Source organism: Dioscorea cayenensis, chromosome 12, assembly GCF_009730915.1.
Source record: "Dioscorea cayenensis subsp. rotundata cultivar TDr96_F1 chromosome 12, TDr96_F1_v2_PseudoChromosome.rev07_lg8_w22 25.fasta, whole genome shotgun sequence".
Lineage (NCBI taxonomy): Eukaryota > Viridiplantae > Streptophyta > Magnoliopsida > Dioscoreales > Dioscoreaceae > Dioscorea > Dioscorea cayenensis.
Genome location: NC_052482.1, coordinates 7480213 through 7504988, shown reverse-complemented (window position 1 = coordinate 7504988; position 24776 = coordinate 7480213). Strand labels below are relative to the sequence as shown.

Sequence of the window (24776 nt, the reverse complement as noted above, 5' to 3'; positions counted from 1 at the left end):
AGCTTCCCCGGGACATGCGAGCTTTTTATAGAAGGTTTATCAAAGACTTTTTCTACAATCGCTCGACCGCTAACAAAGCTCTTGGAAAAAGATGCTCGTTTTCAGTTCAATGATGATTGCATGAAGGCCTTCCTTTGTTTGAAGAAGAAACTTATTGAAGAACCAATAGTGGTTTCTCCGGATTGGAGTTTACCTTTTGAGGTGATGTGTGATGCAAGTGACTATGCAGTGGGTGCAGTATTAGGGCAAAGGCGGGATAATCACTTTCATCCTATTTATTATGCAAGCAAGACTTTGAATGATGCTCAGGAAAACTACACTACCACGGAGAAAGAGTTGCTAGCGGTGGTCTTTGCTTTTGATAAATTTCGGTCATACTTGGTGTTATCCAAGGTAATTATTTGCACTGATCACTCTACACTCAACTACCTGCTGAGTAAGTCAGAGGCCAAACCTTGGTTGATCCGTTGGGTGCTTCTACTACAATAATTCCATTTAGAGATAAAAGATTGATAAGTGCTTAAGTAGACATATTTTTATATATGTTTTACATACATTGAGCATCATTTTTACCATGGTTTATGTCTCATATTATGTAATTGGTGTTATTTTATGCATATAGGTTGTGGATGCCTTGAAGAGTAAAGAGGAAGCAAAGATAGGCTATAAAGACACAATGTTGGGAGTTCTTGTTCAATTCAAGGACCAAGACACGAGAGGAGTTCATAAACATGAAGATGTGTGCCAACTTCCAAGAAGGTTCAAGTCAATTCACTAGTTGGAAGGGCACAAAGGCAGCCATATCTTCATGTTCTTTCTCTGTGTGAAGATTGCAAGACCTCTCAAAGATATGTCGATGAAGAGAAGTTTTATAGCCTACCACATGGACTTGTGCCCGGACATGTGGCCTTAAGAGAAGAGTGTTCGGATCGTGTTTTTGTGCGAAAGTACTGTAGCAATAGCGATGTAACAATTTACTGTAGCAATTTGCTGTACCAGTACTGTAGCAAAATTACGCGCAAAAATTCCATTCGCTCGCATGGAAATTCCTGCAGCCAATGCGGCCACGTGGATAGTCCACACGGGCGCGTGAGGGCACATGACAGGCGCGGTTTTGTGCTTTAAATAGGCCGTTTGCCCTATTTTTGGGAGACTTTTGGCGAGGGTTTTTGCGAGCACTTTGAAGGCAAGGCGGCTAGGATTTTTGAGGAGGTCTTTGGCGATATTGGGGGCGTCCATCACCAACTTTGATAGATCTTATCTCCGTCATAGCAAAGAGGGAGCCTTCGGCGACCCATCGAGGCCATGGAGGGCTAAACCTTAGTAGGTATTTGGGCATGTGAACCCTAGGATCTATGTTTTTTTGATGATTTGCTTTATGTTTCTATTAATTCGAGTTGATTTGAGTTTTAACCTTGTATTCCTATAGGTTGCTTGTGTAATTAATCCTTGTGGTTGATTGGATTTGCATGATTTGTTACTTTGATGTAAGAGAGGTCTCCATTAGAGTTAGAACTTCATGGCTAAAGAGGGTTGAGAGGGTGGGTCATGAGATAGTGGAGTGTCCCCTCTCCCTTCTGATTGAGTGTTTCCTATCTCCGTATTCCCTAAACTCTATACAACCATATTTGGTGTGAGGCGTGAGATTGAGAGATTTCTTCGCCGGGACCTTGTAGGGGGTTATAGATCCTTCGCCGGGAATTAGGGTTGGATCTATCTGACACGTCCGAATATGCATGTAAACCGCAAGTGCACGGGTGTCGAAGTAATAATTACCCCGGTGAGTGGGTAAGTTGAATCCACAGGGAACAGGGCTACTAGTACTAACTTCTTCTCTGCTTTCTAACCTAATGATAAATGGAAAGGTGTGGTGATCTAATGTGCGAAGAAGTGAATACCGGAGACGAATATGCAAGGGTTAAATGGATGGAGATCTCAATCAGTAAAAGTGGGGTATTCGGGCAATGCTCCCCCTAGGATTCAGGAATTAGGTACCGAATAAGCAAAGTGTTTCTATGATGAGTAAGTTAAGTTGTGGAAATCCAAATATAATCAGATCCGGCCTCCCGATCACCGATACTAGTCCCCTACGAGGTCCCGGTGGAGAAATCGCTCAATCTCAACACCTCACACCACATATGACTGCAAAGCACTCTAGGGATTCCAAGAGTTGTATCCGATTCCTAAAGATTGATCCAAGCCTAATTCCCGGCGAAGGATCCTAACCCCCTACAAGGTCCCGGCGGAGAAATCTCTCAATCTCACGCCTCACACCAAATATGGTTGCATAGAGCTTAAGGAACGGAGATAGAATACACTCAATCAGAAGGGAGAGGGGACACTCCACTATCTCATGACTCACCCTCACAACCCTCTTTAACCCTGAAGTTCTAACTCTAATGGAGACCTCTCTCACATCAAAGTAACAAATCATGCAAATCCAGGTGTTTATTGTTTTCTTGTCTTCTAGTTTAGTTTGTTTGTATGAATAAATCGTTAAGTGTCAGTGTTTTGATTTTTATATTCGTGTGCTATGATTTTATTGTGGGTTTTTAAAGGCATTGTGTGTTTTCATGTGGAATTGCCGAAGTTTGGTTGTTTGAGCTCTATTTCACGTTTTTCACTGGTAAAATTTGCATAATAGAGCAGGCTCTGAGTGTATAAACATGTTCATAGATTTTCTACAGAGCCTGCAAATGTTTCTAAGTCATCCAGAGAAAACACACGGGCGTGTGACATTTCCGCACGCCCGTGGATTTGCAATGGGAGCTCATCCAGAGAAGGCACAGGGGCATGCAGCTGCCCCTGTGGATGACCATACGAATATCACACGCCCGTGGATAATTTCTGCACGGGCGTGTGAATTTCTACAAAGTTGGGCAGATTATCAAGAGAGAACACAGGGGCGTTGACGCGCCCCTGTGGGCGACCTTGTAAACCACACACGGGCGTGGGTAATTTCCACACGCCCGTGCGAAACTCTGCAGAGGAGTCCTTCCCATCCCGAGAAGATACAGGGGTGGGTGGCTGCCGCTGTGAGTTGGGCATGTGAATGTCCATGCCCGTGAGGTATTTCCACACGGGCGTGTAGACCACTTGGCATTTTTCTCGGATGTCCAGGTAAGCCACAGGGGCGTGCGGTTAACCCTGTGGGTCGGGCGCACGAGCGTGGGTATTTTCCGCACGCCCGTGCGAGAGCAGTCAGAGTCAAAGAAATGTTTTCCCGAGAACGCACAGGGCCGTTGGTACGTACCTGTGGTTCTCTTGTAATGAGGCGCACGAGCGTGGGTAATTACTGCACGCCCGTGCGGATGCACAGAACGCCAAGCGTCACGAGTTGTTTTTAAAAGAAGAATAGTTCTCTCCCTCTTCACGACCTCTATTCATCTGAAAACACTTTCACATCATTCTCCGATTTTATAGAGCCCATTTGGTAGGATTTTTGCGAGGTTTCCGGCCGGTTCTTCATTTTTTTTTATCTCATCTCGTCTGTAGGCCCTATTTATCATTTTCTTTGCCAATTCATGGTTTCCATTGATTAATCTGGTTAATAATGCTTCGATTTTTCAATTAGAAAGATGATTTATGTTTTGAACGAAGTTAGAAGTATTTTTAAGTTGTATTTTTGGATTTTTGAAGCGCGGCCGTGCGGTGTTCACGCCCCGTGGATCCACACGGGCCTGCGGAAATTCCCACGACCGTGTGGATTTCTGCAGTATTATCTATCAACTTGTTCGATCGATTTCATTTAAAATTTTACGGATTATGGCACCTCGGTCGAAGAAGCAAGCTGATAAGAGGACACGTGAGTCATCCCCTGAGCCCGAGAGCATGAGCTTTGCGATTCCAGAGCATCTAGTTCGCTATGAGCGCTTGTCGAGACTCCGTTTCGGGTAGACTCGATTTCTGGACACGACTATACTGCGAGATCTACAGCAGGGAGATGATTTCACGGATGAGGTCGAGGATCTCATTGCAGTAGGTGGTCAGCGGCAGTTATTGACGATTAGAGAGCCAGCTATCCGAGAGTTTGCACTGGAGGTGCTATCATCATTCGAGTTTGACCGATCGTACACGAGCTTCGATAGTTGAGACACCATTCAGTTTAGAGCCTTTGGTCACCACCATAGCTTAAGCATCACGTAGTTTTCAGTTATGCTTGGCTTGTATGAGGAGGCATTCACAGACATTGAGGAGTACTCTCAGTTACCGACTGATTATCCCGGAACCTTGACCCCGTAGAGAGCTTACATAGTACTATGTGGTCAGTGTCAGTACGAGCGAAGGGTGTCCAAGGCCACGTGCCTTTCCTGACCTGCATACAAATATTTACATGCCATCATGAGTAGGTCGGTGAATGGTCGTGGTGATAGCACTATTGTTCTGAGCCGACAGGAACTTCTATACTTGTACTCGATGGTACAGCGTGTACCGATTCACTTAGGACACATCATGGCCAAGTACATTAGACATCAGGGGCATTATGCTATACTGGGGGCGATCTTCTCGGGCCCTTTCATTACGAGATTAGATTCGCGGGAATGTGAAGACGAGTATACCTGCTCCCCTGAGCCTAGAGACGATGAGGTTGATGGGCATGGTCCGCAGGGCTCGGACGGGGGTTTTTGCGTTAGTGCTACTAGCTCCAGAGATAGCTGAGGATGAGGGTGATGAACTCGGGGTATCTCAGCCCGCTCCCGAGCCTCAACCAGCACTGATGGAGACCGAGGCACCTCTAGTGGTAGAGGAAGCACCCCCCCGTGCGTATGTTTTCACCATCTCGAGCTTATGATCGCTTTGAAAGGCTCGAGAGTGCTTTGGGGGTGATATGGACTGAGGTAGCTGAGGCTCGCACTGAGATTGCAGAGATTAGGGCTACGCAGGCCACTCAGTACAGAAAGTTCATGGCACGTTTTGACGTATTACAGCAGATCTTAGAGCGAGACATCGCCTCTTAATTTGTCTTGCAGCTGAGGACTCTTCAGGCCCCCTCAGTTCCTCCAGCATCTCCATCCTCAACCCCGGCACCGGTGGACCCACCATGTGCATCTTCGTCAGCACCTGCAGTAGCACCTCCAGCATCTCCATCCTCAACCCCGGCACCTCTCAACACCTGACTTTTATTTCTTTTTCTTTTATGCATTTTATTTTAGACTTGTTTACTCAAAGGATTCTCCTTCTGAGTATATTTTCATTTTGCATCTCGAGTTGTATTCATTGTATAACTTTTATATACTCAAGTTATTTTTGTTTTGTATTAAGCTTCACTGAACCCCCTCGTGTATGCGTGCAGATGGTCTTGTCTTCTTGGGAATTGAGACTTAGTCATGGGCATGGCCAAGGTGTTTCGGCACTCGGCCGTGTGAGCTTCACAACCTGTTGGAACACTCCTCCCATGGAATTGGCTTCATCAAACACAACACTAGGAGTCAGGGGAGTATTGTTTTGATTGCTTCTCCCACATCTATTTTCTGAATGATAGACATTTTTAGTGAGCTTGCATGTGTACATTGGGGACAATGTACAACTTAAGTGTGGGGGGGTATGGGGGGGGGCGGGGAGTTTCATAGTGCACACATCTTTTCTATTGTTCTTGATTGATATATGCTCACATAGCCAATGGCGGTTCACCTTAGTTGCAATGATTGTATTCTTGAGTTTAGGAAAATTTCTAACATTGAATGTTTTTCATGCTCTAGTTCTTGCTTGAATTTCTAGGAATTTTTGCCCGTTTTACACTTAGTGCACTACTCACTCTTTAAACTCTATTGGAAACTCAAGTTTGATGTAAAAGGGACTAGTTATAGTTGTTTATTTTGTTAAATTCTGAAAAAAAAAAAATGGTTTACTGTTTATTTGTGCTTGTTGGGTGGAAAGAGCTACCACCTATGTAGTATGAAGCTACTCTCATAAGTCAGATACTAGTTATGCCGTAAAGAGAGAAAGAGCTCTTTCATAGGATGAGTGAAAGCTATCACTCCGGTAGAAAGAGCTACCACCTCGAAAGTGTGAAAGCTACCTTAGAGGATGTGTGAAGCTACTACCATCTTTTAAATTGTTGTCACTTGTGTAGATAAATAAGTCCCTTGTACTTAGAACTTTGAGGAGTATACCTTGGGTTGTTTTGAGTGAGTTCACACACGTACACGATTTCAGGTTTATTGTCCTTTTTGATTCAAGTTTTTAGCTAGAGCTTTGACCTTTCATATTTTAGTGTTGAATTGTCCCTTACTTGTAGAATGCTTTCTTTGTACACTTTGGTGAACCTAAGGCCAAGCACTTTCAATATTTTCTTCATCGATGCATAGAATGTTTAATTTTTTGCTTGAGGACAAGAAAAAGCTTAAGTGTGGGGGAGTTTGATAAGTGCTTGTGTGATATGAATGCGAAGCGTTCATTCCTTATGTTGGGCATTACTTTTCTCAGTTTTTTACATTAATATGTGTGTTTTTATGTTACTTTTGTGCAGGTAGGGTTGTGAGGCCGAGTATGAAGTAAAGAAGCCAATGTGGATCATAATGCACCGATTTTGGAGCAAATCTTGCTAAGGTTCAAACGCGAAGACATAGGTCAGGTGTGATATGCTAGAGTGTGTGCCAACCTCCTCGTATTCGAGCGGGCACATTCATTTGGAGGGGCACAAGGGCAGTCACACTCGAGCATTCTGACTTATGCACATAGAACAGAAGCTCCAAAAACTTGTATAGCATTGAAGAAGCAAGTGATCCACTATATGAACGTGTGCCCGTTTGCATTACCCTGATGAAAGAATGGATTCGGGAAGCTATTCAGGACAGAAACTGTAGCAAAGAACTGTAGCAACACTGTTCACAGCCGCCCGAAAAAACAGGAATTCAGAGAATCCACACGGGCGTGTGGAAATTATTGACGCCTGTGTGGAAATTCCACAGGGGCTTGTGAAACATCCACGCCCGTGTGGTAGCCCGATTCCAACCCTATTTAAAGACGATTCAACCCCGATTTTCGTATTTTTTTCTCCATCTTTTCCGCAACTTGAGAGAGGGCTTCGGCTAGGGTTTTGAGGGGTATTGGCTAGGGCTTTTGAGAGGTTCTACGGCTCTGACATCGGGCATCATTTGGAAGAAGGCTATTGGGAGAGCTTTCATCGGCATCGATCCGGCGAGGTGTATCCTAGGCCAGACAAAGGATCATTTGCAACGAGTAGAGGACTCTCCATAAGTCCATCGACATGACCATCGAGGGGGTTTCTTTATGGATTCATTGCTTTTACATTCTATTTCTTTGATTGTACTTAGCTCTATGAAGAGCTAAACCCCTAGTGGGTACTTGGGTATTCGTGAACCCTAAGATTTATTCGTTTCATTGAGTCTCTTTATTATGCTTTCAATTAATTGATGTTTATTGTGAGTTCAAACCTTGAATGCTTGATTGTATGATCATTTCCCCTAGAGTGACACTAGGGTTGAGAGTTGTTGTTGGTAACCTTGTGAGTAAGTGACACGTCCGAATATGCGTGTATGTACCGCAAGTGCACGGGTGTCGAAGTAATAATTACCCCGGTGAGTGGGTAGTCGAATCCACAGGGAACAGGGCTACTAGTACTAACTTCTTCTTTGCTTTCTAACCTAATGATAAATGGAAAGGTGTGGTGATCTAATGTGCGAAGAAATGAATACCGGAGACAAATATGCAAGGGTAAAATGGATGGAGATCTCAATCAGTAAAACTGGGGTATTCTGGCAATGCTCCCCTAGGATTCAGGTATTAGGTACCGAATAAGCAAAGTGTTTCTATGATGAGGAAGTTAAGTCGTGGAAATCCAAATATAATTGGATCTGGCCTCCCGATCACTGATACTAGTCCCTTACGAGGTCCCGGTGGAGAAATCGCTCAATCCCAACACCTCACACCACATATGACTGCAAAGCACTCTAGGGATTCCAAGAGTTGTATCCGATTCCTAATGATTGATCCAACCCTAATTCCCGGCGAAGGATCCTAACCCCCTACAAGGTCCCGGCAGAGAAATCTCTCAATCTCATGCCTCACACCAAATATGGTTGCATAGAGCTTAAGGAATGGAGATAGAATACACTCAATCGGAAGGGAGAGGGGACACTCCACTATCTCATGACTCACCCTCTCAACCCTCTTTAACCTTGAAGTTCTAACTCTAATGGAGACTTCTCTCACATCAATGTAACAAATCATGCAAATCCAATCAACCACAAGGATTAATTAAACAAGCAACTAATGAGAATACAAGATTAAAACTTAATCAAACTCGGATTAAATAGAAACACTAAGCAAATCCACAAAAGATGAGAATCCTAGGGTTCACAAGCCCAAATACCCTCTAGGGTTTTAGCTCTCCATGGAGCAACATACAAAACACACCATCAATGAATGAAAGTACATTAAAACCATAGAAATAAACCCCCTTATATATGAACTGATGGCCTTGATGGAGAGCTTCGACGTCTTGAAGGACCCACTCCGAAGCTAAGTTCACCGGTGGCTTCCTTGATGCTATGACGGAGGAGGAATCGATCAAAGTTGGTGACGAATCGCCTCCAAAGCCGCAAAGACCTCCTCTCCAAACCCTAGCCGTCTCACCCCTCAAGAGCCGCACAAAAGATGAGAAAGAATAGGGCAAAACGGCTATTTATAAGCCTTAGATCGCGTCTGTCACGTGCCCTCACGCGCCCTTGTGGATTTTCGACGCGGCCGCATGAACAGTAATTTTGCTACAGAACTGCTACAGCGAAATTGGTACAGTACTTTTCACAAAAACGCGATCCGAACACTCTTCTCTTAAGGCCACATGTCCGGGCACATGTCCATGTGGTAGGCTATAAAACTTTTCTTCATTGACGTATCTTTGAGAGGTCTTGCAATCTTCACAAAGAGAAGGAATATGAAGATGTAGCTGCCTTTGTGCCCTTCCAAATAGTGAATTGACTTGAATCTTCTTGGAAGTTGGCACACATCTCCACATTTTTGAACTGCTCTCGTGTCTTGATCCTTGAATTGAACAAGAACTCCCAACATTGTGTCTTTATAGCCTATCTTTGCTTCCTTTTTACTCTTCAAGGCATTCACAACCTATATGCATAAAAGAACACTAAATACACAATATGAGACATAAACCACAGTAAAAATGATGCTCAATGCATGTAAAACATATATAAAAATATGTCTACTCAAGCACTTATCAAACTCCCCCACATTTAAGTCTTTGCTTGTCCTCAAGCAAAATTAAACATTATACCTATGGAAAGAAAAGAGAAGTGCTTGGCCTTTGGTTCACCAAATGAGTACAAGAATAAAATTCTACACTCATGGAGAGAATCAAACACTAGACAAAACAATCAATGCTCTAGCAAACAATCCAATCAAAAATGAATGTGATAAAATCCGATTGCGTGTGTGTGTGAAAAACTCAACTCATGTCAACACTATGTCCACTACCAAGTTCTTATTAACATTGGACTTATTTATAAACAGAAAGAATATGTAGTAGCTTAACACAACCTCTAAGGTAGCCCTTTCCCAAGATGCCTCCCGAGTGGCTTTCACACTTTCGAGGTGGTAGCTCTTTTTACCGAGGATGGTAGCTTTCACACATCCCATGAGATAGCTCTTTTTCTCATTAGGGCATAACAAGTATCCGACTTATGAGAGTAGCTACATACATCATGGGTGGTAGCTCTTTCCACACCCTATGTACAAACAACAAACAATTTCTATTTCTTTTTCAAATTTTTTTCTGATTTTTTCCTGATTTTTCCTCTCGATGATTTTTCTTTTTTTCAAATAAAAAAACTAGCACACTAAAAGTCCCAAACATAATGAACTAGAGCCTTCATAGGTCTAATGAGCGAGAAAAAGTGCAGAAAAGAGCAATCGGACAAAAAAATATTCAATAAAAATTAAATGAAAAACTAGAGAATGATAAAATCCATGTTTATAACCTCCAAAAAAACTAAGAATTAAACTCTTAACCCTAAGGTGAACCTTCATTGGCAACAAGAGCATGCTCATGAAAACACAAGTAAAAGTCATGTATAAGGTGAACCCTCCCCCACACTTAAGATGTACATTGTCCTCAATGTACGCATGCAAGCACAATAAAAATAATAACAATGGAAGCATAATGTGTGTGGGAATGCAATTAAAATAAGACTCCCCTAAACTCCTCATTCTTCATTTGATGAAGCCTAACTCATGGGTGTATGTGTTCATCGGGTTGTGAAGCTCACACGACCATGTAACAATATCACATGATCCTGTCTATGACTAAAACACCATCAACATCACTCTCAAGGCCATCTGCACATAGATAAGGAGTTCAGTGAAGCTCAACAAAATAGAAAAGATGTATGAGTTCTTATAAGTAAACACATGAAGCACAAACATGCACAAACAAAACAAAACACAAAGTTAACTAAAGTCTAAAAGATAAAATAAAGAAAAACTAAAAATGAAAACAAAAGTAAAGAAAACTAAAGAATCATGAGTGGGATGCCTCAAGCATCGACGTCGTCTTCTGGTGTTGCCAGTGTGTCAAAAGAATGTTCCCATCCAAGGTTAATCATATACGATCAAAGCTTTTCGGACCTTGGTGGCATACCTGCAAGAAAAGTGCCAAAGAAATGCAAATATACATGAAATGGCAAGCTGCAGAAATCCACACGGGCAGGTGTAAAATCCACTCGCCCGTGTTGCCAATTTTTGGCCTGAAAGCAGCCCACGCGGGCGCGTGAAAAATCCACGCGCCCGCATGGATCCACGCGGTCACGTGGATTTTCCACGCTCCCGAGTGGGTTTCCTGAGCATTTTTTTCCAGCCCACCCGGTCGCGTAGGCATCCCACACGACCGCGTGAGAGCTAGGTTATGGCCAAAAATGCCATACCGACCCACAATGGGACTCCAAAACTCTTATAAAAGTATTCTCAAGCATATTAAGATGATTTCCATGAAGAACAATGCATAAAAACTAAGATATCCACATAAATTTCGAAAAATGGAGGCATGGAGAAGGTTAGAAAAATGAGAGCTCACCGGTGTGAATTGAGGAATAAAGTATGATTAAATGGCCGGTAAAACCCTTCTAAAGCTTTTAATGACCAAGGAAAAATGTTTGGGAGTGTGGGTGCGTGAGAAAGATGAAGGGACGTGTGAATGAAAATGGTGAATAGTGGTCTTCTTCATCAATTTACCCCACATAGGGGTGTGAAAACTCCTCATGGGGGCGTGGGTACTGTACACAGGCGCGTGGAAATTCCACGCGCCCGTGTGGGCTGCTGAATTTCTGCAGAAACACATCCATAGAGATATTTACATGAAATTAAGTCCAATTTCCCAACTAAAAACCTGAATATCATCCTAAACCATGCCACACACATACATTTAAACTAAAAAACCAAACATCTTCATGAAGAACTCAACACCAATAAAAATCTAACGAAGCACACACTCATGATTTTTTTACTGCAGAAATAAAAATCTAAGCTAGAAAATAATTAAAATCTTGGGTTGCCTCCCAAGAAGCGCTTGTTTTACGTCACTAAGCTTGACGTACCTCTTCTTTACCTTATGGAGGCTTGAAAAGAGTGTGTTCCTCCCGACTAGACATTGCATAACTACTTCCTTTAAACCAAGAGTCAACTTGCCGGGATGAAGTATTTGTTGGAGAGTCCAACCATCTTACTTTTGGCCTCCAAGGAAACAATTTGGGTTGGGAATTGTCCAAGATTAGCATAGGTGGATCATTGGATGGTTTCAATCTCCTAACCACATCTTCTTCCCTTCCCAAAGTCTCTTTCTTGCATTGTAAGAGTTGATCAATCCCAAAGAGAAATGCTTGTTCCATTAACTTGGGGTTTGCTTCTTCTTGTGTATTTTCAACTTGAGAGGAACATGATAGTAGCAAATCCCCTTGAAAATTTCCTCGCTCACAAGCACAATCTTCATTCACACAATCCAAAATCTCAAAATGATATTCAACTTCTTTCTTTTAATTTTCAACATCAATGTATTCAATTTGCCCAACTTCTTCAATTGTGCTCATGGCCTCATCATGTCCCGGAGACATTTGCCTTGCTTGTTCAAATTCTTCTTTTTCCTTAGAAAGCATGTCCAAGATCTCCCCTAATTGATGCTCAATGTTTTTGATGGAGACATCGTGACAACTTAATGTGGCCTCAATATTTTGGAAACGGGCATCGGTTGCTTCCATAAATCTTGGTAACACTCTTTCCAACCGAAGTACATCTTCTTCAACTTTCTCATCCCATTGAAGTTCTTGTTGAGGTGCTTCCTATTGTTGTCCATCAATATCCCACAAGAGGTTTGGATAGCTCCTTTGATTTGGATGATAGTTGATGCGATATGGATTGTGTTGTTGATGAACATTGATAAATTGATCAATTTTTCTAGTGAGAGCATCAACCTGAAAATATAATTCTACAACTGGATTAATCATCATTCAAGTTCCATGCAAGGAAAAGTAAATAAGACAAAATAAAACAAAATAGAACGGTGGAAGAAGATAGAGTGAAATAGATAAAAACAAAATAAAAATCGATGAGAATGATGGAAGAAAAAGAAAGTGTGGAATAGACAAAATAAAGAAAAAGACAAGTGGCCAGAGCAACAAAATCCTAGCGTTCCTAGTATCCTGTTCCCAGGCAACGGTGCCAAAAACTTGACACGTCCGAATATGCGTGTATGTACCGCAAGTGCACTTGTGTCGAAGTAATAATTACCCCGGTGAGTGGGTAGTCGAATCCATAGGGAACAGGGCTACTAGTACTAACTTCTTCTCTGCTTTCTAACCTAATGATAAATAGAAAGGTGTGGTGATCTAATGTGCGAAGAAATGAATACCGGAGACAAATATGCAAGGGTAAAATGGATGGAGATCTCAATCAGTAAAAGTGGGGTATTCTGGCAATGCTCCCCCTAGGATTCAGGTATTAAGTACCGAATAAGCAAAGTGTTTCTATGATGAGTAAGTTAAGTCGTGGAAATCCAAATATAATCGGATCCGACCTCCTGATCACCGATACTAGTCCCCTACGAGGTCCCGGTGGAGAAATCGCTCAATCTCAACACCTCACACCATATATGACTGCAAAGCACTCTATGGATTCCAAGAGTTGTATCCGATTCCTAAAGATTGATCCAACCCTAATTCCCGGTGAAGGATCCTAACCCCCTACAAGGTCCCGGCGGAGAAATCTCTCAATCTCACACCTCACACCAAATATGGTTGCATAGAGCTTAAGGAACAGAGATAGAATACACTCAATCGAAAGGGAGAGGGGACACTCCACTATCTCATGACTCATCCTCTCAACCCTCTTTAACCTTAAAGTTCTAACTCTAATGGAGACCTCTCTCACATCAAAGTAACAAATCATGTTATCCAATCAACCACAAGGATTAATTAAACAAGCAACCAATGAGAATACAAGATTAAAACTTAATCAAACTGGGATTAAATAGAAACACTAAGCAAATCCACAAAAGATGAGAATCCTAGGGTTCACAAGCCCAAATACCCTCTAGGGTTTTAGCTCTCCATGGAGCAACATACAAAACACACCATCAATGAATGAAAGTACATTAAAACCATAGAAATAAACCCCCTTATATATGAACTGATGGCCTTGATGGAGAGCTTCGACGTCTTGAAGGACCCACTCCGAAGCTAAGTTCACCGGTGGCTTCCTTGATGCTATGACGGAGGAGGAATCGATCAAAGTTGGTGATGAAGCGCCTCCAAAGCCGCAAAGACCTCCTCTCCAAACCCTAGCCATCTCACCCCTAAAGAGCCGCAAAAAAGATGAGAAAGAATAGGGAAAAACGGCTATTTATAGGCCTTAGATCGCGTCTGTCACGTGCCCTCACGCGCCCGTGTGGGTTTTCCACGTGGCCGCGTGAACAGTAATTTTGCTACAGAACTGCTACAGCGAAATTGCTACAGTACTTTTCACAAAACGCGATCCGAACACTCTTCTCTTAAGGCCACATTTCGGGGCACACGTCCATGTGGTAGGCTATAAAACTTTTCTTCATCAAGGTATCTTTGAGAGGTCTTGCAATCTTCACAAAGAGAAGGAATATGAAGATGTGGCTGCCTTTGTGCCCTTCCAAATAGTGAATTGACTTGAATCTTCTTGGAAGTTGGCACACATCTCCACGTTTATGAACTGCTCTCGTGTCTTGATCCTTGAATTGAACAAGAACTCCCAACATTGTGTCTTTATAGCCTATCTTTGCTTCCTTTTTACTCTTCAAGGCATTCACAACCTATATGCATAAAAGAACACCAAATACACAATATGAGACATAAACCACAGTAAAAATGATGCTCAATGCATGTAAAACATATATAAAAATATGTCTACTCAAGCACTTATCAGTGAGTGACACACCATGAGCGTTAGACAAAGCTAGGTTGGAGAGGGTTGAGAGGGTGAGTCAAGAGGTACAGAAGCGTCTCCTTTCCCCTCCGACGTGATAGATTCTACCACCATTCCTTGAGTTCTTTACGGGCATAATAGAGTGAATGATGTAAGGGATGAACCTCTGCTGGGGCTTAGTTGCGCATGCAACGGAGTGAAGTGTTGAGGTGATCTTAGTATCTAGGGCTTAATCATGGTTAGGGACCTTCCACCTGGACCAAAGGGTTAGTTTTATAATTAGGAAAGATTTATCACTTGGAATCCCTAGAGCTCATTGCAACTCTATGCGAGTGCGAGGTGTTGAGATTGTTCGATTTCTCCTCCGGGACATGTATAGAGTTAGGCATAGTTAACCTTAAATTTGGGACTATGTATTTAAGGATTTCCACGACTCACTATTGCATTGATTAGGAAGCATAATAGAGGGTTCTTGCACTTGAAAAGATTATCCTAGGCGGAGCATTATCCGAGTAGCCCATCTTTATCGATTGCCTTACCTCCTACTTTACTTTTGCTCTCTTACTTGTTGTTTTTATTGTTGAGAATTGAATCATTGTCACACTTATCACTATTGATCTTCCACATAGCTAAGAATCGAATTAAGTGTTTTTATCCCCTACTCCTTGTGGATTCGATACCCGCTCACCCGTGATTATTACTTTGACAAACCCGTGCACTTGCGGGATATACGAAAGGGGACCTTGTCAGCGAGCACCACCAAAGATGTAGAAAAGATGAGAGAAATATGGGAACATGATCCTCAAAATGGACTAAAATCATGACTTAAATAGGGCTAGAATCGGGCATCCACATGGGCATGTAGAAATTTCACACGCCAATGTGAATCTACAACAATTGATTTTCTATAGCATGTGAACAATTACTGCTACAGTACTTTGCTACATTGATTTTCTACAATAATGACAATGCCCTTTTGCGTGTGACCTGCAAGTGCATGAGTTTATCAAAGTAATAATACTGTGGTGAGTGGGTAGTCGTATCCATTGAGAATAGTGATCAGAAACACAAAGATTGCTATTTAACTAGAATGAAGATGAGTTAATAGTGGTGTGACAAAGTCAATCAAAATGGAAATAAAGAAAGAAGACGGAAGAGAAATGCTATAAAAATTAGAGAAAAGGCAATCAATAGAAAGTGGGGCACCCGGACATTGCTCCCCCTAGGACAATTGGTTCAACTGAAAAACCAACTATTTTGTCTCCTAACTGATGCTTAATGAGTCTTGAAAATCCTAAAATACACGGTACCAAACCTAAGGTCAATCGTGACTAACCATACACTATGCCCCGCGTGAGAAATCGCTAAATCTTGATACCTCACACTGTATAAAGTTACTTAAAACTCTGGGGATCCCAAGTGATAAACCTTATTCCCTAACATAGATCTAAACCTTTTGTCCAAACGAATGATCCCTAGTCGCAATTAAGCCCCATCACTAAGGATTACTTCAACGCTTCACTCTGTCGCCTGTGCAACTAAGCCCAGCAGAGTTCCTCTCTTAGTACTTCACTCTATTGTGACCGCAAAGAATTCTATGAACACGGTGGTAGGATAAATTACACCAAAGGAGAAAGGGAACGTTCCGCTATCTCTCGACTCACCCTCTACATCCTCTCCAATCTTGCTTTGTCTAATCCGCATGGTGTGTCACTCACTCACAAGGATTACCAATATAGGCTCTCAACCCTAGTGTCACTCAAAGGGAAAACCCATTCAACAAGCATTCAAGGTTGGAACTCAATTAAAGACATCAATTAAAAAAACATAATAGAAAGGTCAAAGAAACAATATCATCCTAGGGTTTAGAAGTCCAAGTACCCACTAGGGGATTAGCTCTCCATGGAGCAAGATACAATCAATAATGAAATCAAAAGTAAAAGCATGCAATCCATAAGTAACACACCCCTGGTATTCGTGTTGATGGTTTAGTGGAGTGGCCGCGTCTTCTCCAAAGGTTACCTCATCAAGCCTATGGCACATCTCACAGAATCAATGCCGACGAAAGCTCCCACAATAACTCTATTCCAAAGGAACGCGGTGTTGAAAGCCATAGAACCACTCCAAAATCCTTGCCAAACACCCCTAAACCATAGCCACAAGCACCTCCAAAGATATTGAAGAGATGGGCAAAAGATGAGGAAAAAGATCCTTTAATCGGGTTAAAATCAAGGCTTTAAATAGGCTAGATTCGAGCATCCACACCGCCCTATGGAATTTCCACATGGCCGTGTGAATCTACAAGAATTAATTTTCTGTGGCCTGTGAACATTGACTACTACAGTAACTTTGCTACATAGATTTTCTACAGTCTCTACTACAGTTGTATACCAAAATACTCCTGAATCCACACTTTTCATCGATGCCATATGAGTGGGCACATATTCATGCGGTAGATCGCGCTGCTTCTATAACAAAATCACATTTGACAACAATCTTTCTAGTTTTGCACAAGTTGGAACACATGATTATGATTGCTTTGTGCCCCTCCACTTTGAATGTTCACTCAAGCACAACAGAGGTTGGCACCCACTCAGTTGTCTTTGATCACGACTTGTGTCTTCACGTTTATTTACTCCAAGATTTCATCAACAATATGCATTTACAATCTACTTTGGCTTTTTTTCTTCCATACTTGTGTCCACAACCCTACATGCACAAAAGTAATACGAATACACATGTATGAGAGATAAAATTTGAGGAAAGTAATGCTCATTGAAAGAAAAGAATACTTCGTATTAGTAACACACAAGCACTTATCAAACTCCCCCGCACTAAAGCTTTTGCTTTTCCACAAGCAAAAATAAAACATTGAAGCATAGAAGAAGGAAATATTGAAAGCTCTTGGCCTTTGGTTCACCAAAAGTTTACAAAAGAAGCATTCTAAAAATAAGTGAAATTTCAACACCAAATATAAAAAAATCAATTCTCTAGCTAAAAACCCAAATAAAAAATGACAAGAAATCCGAAATTGTGTAAGTGTGTGTAAACTCACTCAAGCCAACCCAACGTATGCTCCTTAAAGTTCTAAGTATAAGGACTTATTTATTTACAAAGCAAAGCAAAGAGACGGTAGTAGCTTCACTCATCTTCTAAGGTAGCCCTTTCCGAAGCGGCCGCTAAGGTAGCTTTCATATTTTCGAGATGGTAGCTTGATAAGTGCTTGAGTAGACATATTTTTATATTTGTTTTATATACATTGAGCATCATTTTTACCATGGTTTATGTCTCATATTGTGTATTTGGTGTTCTTTTATGCATATAAGTTGTGAATGCCTTGAGGAGTAAAGAGGAAGCACAGATAGGCTATTAAGACACAATGTTGGGAGTTCTTGTTCAATTCAAGGACCAAGACACGAGAGGAGTTCATAAACATGGAGATGTGTGCCAACTTCCAAGAAGATTCAAGTCAATTCACTAGTTGGAAGGGCACAAAGGCAGCCACATCTTCATGTTCTTTCTCTTTGTGAAGATTGTAAGACCTCTCAAAGATATGTCGAAGAAGAAAAGTTTTATAGCCTACCACATGGACGTGTGCCCGGACATGTGGCCTCAAGAGAAGAGTATTCGGATCGCGTTTTTGTGAAAAGTACTGTAGCAATAGTGTTGTAGTAATTTTAATGTAACAGTACTGTAGCCCATGCAGCCCATGTAGCCGCGTGGAAAATACAAACGGGCGCGTGAGGGTACGTGACAGGCACTGTTTTGGGCTTTAAATAGGCCGTTTGCCCTATTTTTGAGGGACTTTAGGCGAGGGTTTTGGAGGAGGTCTTTGGCGATATTGGGTGGGTGTCCGTCACCAACTTTGATCGATCTTCTCTCCGTCATAGCAAAGAGGGAGCCTTCGGCGACCTAGCTTCGAAGAAGGATTCTTCAAGACATTGGGCGACCCATCAAGGCCATCATCACAAATTTAAGGGGGTTTTACTTCATGATTTTCATTGATTTTCATTGTAATAATCATTGTTTTGTAACTTGCTCCATGGAGGGCTAAACCTCAGTAGGTATTTGGGCATGTGAACCCTAGGATCTATGTTTTTGTAATAATTTGCTTTATGTTTCTATTAATTCGAGTTGATTTGAGTTTTAACCTTGTATTCCCATTGCTTGCTTATTTAATTAATCCTTGTGGTTGATTGGAATTGCATGATTTGTTACTTTGATGTAAGAGAGGTCTCCATTAGAGTTAGAACATCAAGGTTAAAGAGGGTTGAGAGGGTGAGTCATGAGATAGTGGAGTGTCCCCTCTCCCTTCCGATTGAGTGTTTCCTATCACCGTATTCTCGAAACTCTATGCAACCATATTTGGTGTGAGGCATGAGATTGAGAGATTTCTCCACCGGGACCTTGTAGGGGGTTAGAGATTCTTCGCCTGGAATTAGGGTTGAATCTATCCTTAGGAATTTTTTTCACTCTTAGGTGTCCCTAGAGCGTATTGCGGTCATATGGGGTGTGAGGTGTTGAGATTGAGCGATTTCTCCACTGGGACCTTGTAGGGGACTAGTACCGGTGGCTTGGAGGCAAGGCCTGGTTGTTCATGGATTGCCTCGACTCATTAGACTCGGTTTAGAAGCATTTCGTGAATCGTGACCTTCATGTTAGATCCTAGGGGGAGCATTGCCCGGGTACCTCATCTTTATTGATTGAGATCTCTTTTACTTGTTTTCTTGCTCATTTGCTTGCTTATTAGTTCTCTTACAATTAGTTCATTTCATCACATCAATTGTTTTGGACTAGATAACTAAGAATTGGTTAATACTAATACTTCCGTTCCCTGTGGATTCGACTGCCCACTCACCGGTGTAATTATTACTTCGACACCCGTGTATTTGCAGTTTACATGCATATTTGGACGCATGTCAAGTTTTTGGCGCCGTTGCCGGGGAACGGGATATTAGGAACACTAGCAGTTGGTCACTTTACTCATTTACATTTTCATTTTCTATTTCCACTTCATACTTATCTCTTTCGCCGTTCTTATTGTTTCTTTTCATTTATTTCAGCTACAGGTTATGACCCGAGGGAACCCTTCGACATAGGTTGAAGAGGATCCTGAAATTGAGCGAAGAATTCATAGAAGAGGCAAGGAACCTGTGCAGGAACAAAATTTTCCAGCTGAAATAGATGTTGAAGAATCTGAAAATATGGTAGAACAAGGGGGGACAACCAAGAACTCTCTCAGATTTTGCTAGGCCTACAATTCGTGGGACACAATCGAGCATTGTTAGGCCACCGGTAGCAGCCCAGAATTTTGAGTTACAGCTGGGTTTCATTCAAATGGTTCAACAGTCTGCACAATTTAATGGGTTATCAGATGAAGACCCAAACAATCATATTGAAAATTTCCTTGAAGTTTGCGATATGTTGAAGATCAATGGGGTCTCGGATGATGCAATTCGTTTGAGGGCTTTTCCATTCTCATTAAAGGGGAGAGCCAAACAATGGCTTCATTCATTGCCAAGAGCCTCGATTACAACATGGAACGAAATGGCCGAGGCTTTCCTTGCAAGGTATTTTCTTCCGGGAAAATCGGCAAAACTTCATAATGAGATATTATCATTTGTTCAAATGGAGCTTGAATCTTTATTTGAGACTTGGGAACGATTCAAATAACTCTTGCGGAAGTGTCCACAACATGGGTTCCCCGAGTGGATGGTTATTCAATCATTTTACAATGGGTTGAAGTCGAGTAGCAAACAACTTCTTGATGCCGCCGAAGGAGGAACATTGGGAAACAAGACTCCCGAAGAAGCCCAATAATTGATTAAGGAAATGGGGTTGAATAGCTACCAATGGAGTGTAAGAGACAAGAAGAAAGTGGTCGGACTCCATGAGATAGACGCGGTTACATCCTTGGCAGTCCAAGTAGAAGCATTGAGCAAGAAATTGGACACTTTGACTTCATCAAGGGTAGCTGCAATCACAAGTTGTGATGGTTGTGGAGGCTGACATATGCCGTCGGATTGTCCTATCTCGATTACAACGTCAGCCCCAAGTGAATAAGTAGATTTTGTGGGCAATTCGGGAAGAGGACAAGGTAATCTGTATAACAACACCTACAACCAAGGGTGGAGAAACCACCCAAATCTCTCGTGGGACAACCAAGGGCAACAAAAGACTACTGCCCCACCCGGATTTCAGCAAACACCTTCAATTCTGCAGAGAGTTTCACAATTAGAAAGGGTTTTATCAAAGTTTATTCAACCAACCGACACAAAGTTCCAAAACATAGAGGCAACACTCCGCAATCATACCACTTCTTTACATAATTTGGAGAATCAAGTTGGACAAATAGCGAAGTCATTGGCGGAGAGACCTTTAGGGAACCTACCAAGTAACACCGAGACTAACCCAAGGGAGCAAGTGAAGGTGATCACTTTGAGAAATGGTCGAAAGCTCCAAGAAGAGCTCACTGCTGAGAAAAATTCTGAAATTCTTCAAGCTAAAACCCCCACTTGGAAGACTGCTGAATTTCCTTAAGAACCGCCAAATGATAAGGTACAAGATAACGAGAAGCGACCAGCTGCGTCACTTCCTTCAAATACTCCAAGGATCCCTTATCCGGCGCATTTGAAGAAAGACCAAGTTGATGTGCAAAATAGGAAATGTCTGGATCTATTCAAACAGTTACATATTAACATTCCCTTTGTAGAGGCGTTATCTCAAATACCTCGTTATGCAAAGTTCTTGAAGGACCTCTTGACTAACAAGAGGAAGATGGAAGAAAGTCTGGCTGTGGTATTAGAAGGGAATTGTTCGGCAATGCTTCAGAAAAATCTGCGAAACAAAATGAAAGATCCAGGATGCTTTATCATACCTTGTGTAATTGGAGGTTTGGGGGAAGAAAAAGCTTTGGCCGATTTGGGAGCTAGTATTAATGTCATGTCGTACATTTTGTTTTAGAAATTGGGGTTAGGAGAGCCACGGCCAACCCGCATGACTTTACAGCTGGCCGATCGCTCTTTTCGTCATCCTCGAGGTATAGTTGAAGATGTTTTGGTAAAGGTTGACAAGTATATTTTTCCTGCAGATTTTGTTGTGCTAGATGTCGATGAAGATGTGGAGGTTCCATTAATTCTAGGAAGACCCTTCTTGAGAACCTCCAAAGCTCTCATTGATATGGATGGAGGCGAGATGACATTACGCATTGGAGAAGAGAAGATCACATACTATCTCGCCTAAGCAATGAAGCACTCTCTTGACTTTGATGATAATTGTTATTTTTTTTATGTCAATGATGAGATTTCTGATGAGTACCTGCAGGAATTTCTCAATCCAGATCCATATGAGGTGTGGACGGACATTGAGGAGGAGGACACAACCAATTGTGAAAAATAAGTCCTTAATGAACAACCTCAAGGAGGATTTTTGAAACAGATTTTTCGCCGAGTCAAGAGGTCGAGACGTCGCCACCAAAAGTATTCCAACACACTTGGGGACAAGCACACAAAGGAAGATCGCGACATTTCCTCATTTGGTAACATAGTCAAAAATTTCTCCTTGAGTATGAAGAATTTCTGTCCATCATGTGTGGAGGTTGCTAGGAAAGAGTTTTTTCATCTTTATGAGCCACCATGAGGTAAAAACAGGTATGTTAAGCTAAGTGACATTAAACAAGCGCTTCTTGGGAGGCAACCCAAGTTTTTAATTAGTTTTTAGACTCAAAATTAAAATTCTACAGAAATAAATTCATGAGTGTGTATCTTGATTAATTTTGTTGACTGCTGGTGTTTTCGTGGAATATTTTCGGTGATTTGAATTGTTGTTTATGTGAATAACATGGTTTAGGGTGAATTTGATGTTTAATGCTGAAAAATTGTTATTAATTTGGAGTTTAGGGTGAATTTGATGTTTTACACTATTATTTGTGCTTTTATGTTACTTTTATGCAGGTAGGGTTGTGAGGCCGAGTATGAAGGAAAGAAACCAATGTGGATCATAATGCACCAATTTTGGAGGAAATCTTGCTAAGGTTCAAACGCGAAGACATAGGTCAGGTGTGAGATGCTATAGTGTGTGCCAACCTCCCTGTATTCGAGTAGGCACATCCATTGGGATGGGCACAAGGGCAGTCACACTCGAGCATTCCGATTTATGCACATAGAACAAGAGCTCCACCAACTTGTATACCATTGAAGAAATAAATGATCCACGACGTGAATGTGCTCCCGTTTACGTTACCCCGATGAAAGTATGGATTTGGGAAGCTATTCAAGCCGGACTGTAGCAGCACTGTTCAAAGCCGGAGGAGAAAATAGGAATTCAGAGAATCCACACAGGCGTGTGGAAATTATCCACGCCCGTGTGGAAATTCCACAGGGGTTGGTGAAACATCTACGCCCGTGTGGTCGCCCGATTCCAACCCTATTTAAAGCCAATTTAGCCCCGATTTTAGTATTCTTTCTCCATCTTTTCCCCAACTTGAGAGAGGGCTTCAGCTAGTGTTTTGAGGGGTATGGGATAGGGCTTTGGGGAGGTTCTATGGCTCCGACATCGCGCGTTATTTGGAAGAAGGTTATTGGGAGAGCTTTCATCGGCATCGATGCAACGAGGTGTATCCTAGGCCGGACAAAGGATCCCTTGCGACGAGTAGAGGACTCTCCAAAAGTCCATCGACACGACCATCGAGGGGGTTTCTTTATGGATTTATTGCTTTTACATTCTATTTCTTTGATTGTACTTAGCTCCATGGAGAGCTAAATCCCTAGTAGGTACTTGGGTATTCGTAAACCCTAGGATGTATTTGTTTCATTGAATCTCTTTATTATGCTTTCAATTAATTGATGTTTATTATGAGTTCCAACCTTGAATGCTTGATTGTATGAACATTTCCCCTAGAGTGACACTAGGGTTGAGAGTTCTTGTTGGTAACCTTGTGAGTGAGTGACACGCCACGAGCGTTAGACAAAGCTAGGTTGGAGCGGGTTGAGAGGGTGAGTCAAGAGGTACAGGAGCGTCCCCTTTCCCCCTCTGACGTGATAGATTCTACCTCTGTTCCTCGAGTTCTTTGCGGTAATACTAGAGTGAATGATCTAAGGGATGAATCTCCGCTGGGGCTTAGTTGCGCGTGCAACGGAGTGAAGTGTTGAGGTGATCTTAGTATCTAGGGCTTAATCTTGGTTAGGGACCTTCCATCTGGACCAAAGGGTTAGGTTTATAATTAGGAAGAGATTTATCACTTGGAATCCCTAGAGCTCATTGCAACTCTATGCAAGTGCGATGTGTTGAGATTATTTGATTTCTCCTCTAGGACATGTATAGAGTTAAGCATAGTTGACCTTAGGGTTGGGACTATGAATTTAAGGGTTTCCACGACTCACTATTGCATTGATTAGGAAGCATAATAGAGGGTACTTGGCTTGAAGCGATTATCCTAGGCGGACCATAATCCGAGTACCCCATCTTTATCGATTGCCTTTCCTCCTACCTTACTCTTGCTCTCTTACTTGTTGCTTCTATTGTTGAGAATTGGATCATTGTCACACTTATCACTATTGATCTTCCACATAGCTATGAATCGAATTAAGTGTTTTTAACCCCTACTCCCTACGGATTCGATACCCGCTCACCCAGGATTATTACTTCAACAAACCCGTGCACTTGCTGGATATACGCAAGGGGACCTTGTCAAGTTTTTGGCGCCATTGTCGGGGAGTAGGCATTTAGAGATACTGTGCACTTTGTTTTCTTAGCTATTTCACCATACATTCTATTTCATATCTTCTTATTCTATCATCATTCTGATTTCTTTTTCTTTCTTTTTGTGTGCTGCTACAGGTTATGACCCGAGGGAATCCCTTAATATTGATTGAAGGAGATTCTGAGCTTGAACGTACACTTCGAAGAAAAGGGAAGAACATGTGCAAGAACAGTGTAATTCAGCTGAGTTGGAAGTAGAAGAATCTGAAAATATGGCAGCACAGAATGAGCGACAATGAACATTATCCGATTATGCCAGACCTTCAATGTTGTGGACACAATCAAGTATTGTGCGTCCCCTGATTACAGCTCAGAACTTCGAGCTGAAGCCGGCATTAATCCACATGTTGCAGCAATCCGCACAATTCAATGGTTTGGCTGATGAGGACCCAAACCGTCACATAGAGAGCTTTCTTGAGGTGTGTGATATGCTGAAGATAAATGGGGTGATGGATGATGCCATCAAATTGAGAGCCTTCCCATTTTCCCTAAAGGGGAGAGCGAAGCAGTGGCTACACTCGTTACCTAGAGCGTCAATTACCACATGGGAGGAGATGGTAGAAGTTTTTCTATCCCGTTATTTCCCTCATGGAAAATCAGCA

General features: G+C 42.0%; 1 non-coding gene across 1 annotated transcript; it reads right to left on the bottom strand.

The window, feature by feature from the left end:
• Positions 1–20011: 20011 nt before the first annotated feature.
• On the bottom strand, positions 20012–20117 carry LOC120274355. The gene has a single exon (XR_005540881.1). It is a non-coding gene; the product is annotated as a small nucleolar RNA R71 (small nucleolar RNA).
• Positions 20118–24776: the final 4659 nt, after the last annotated feature.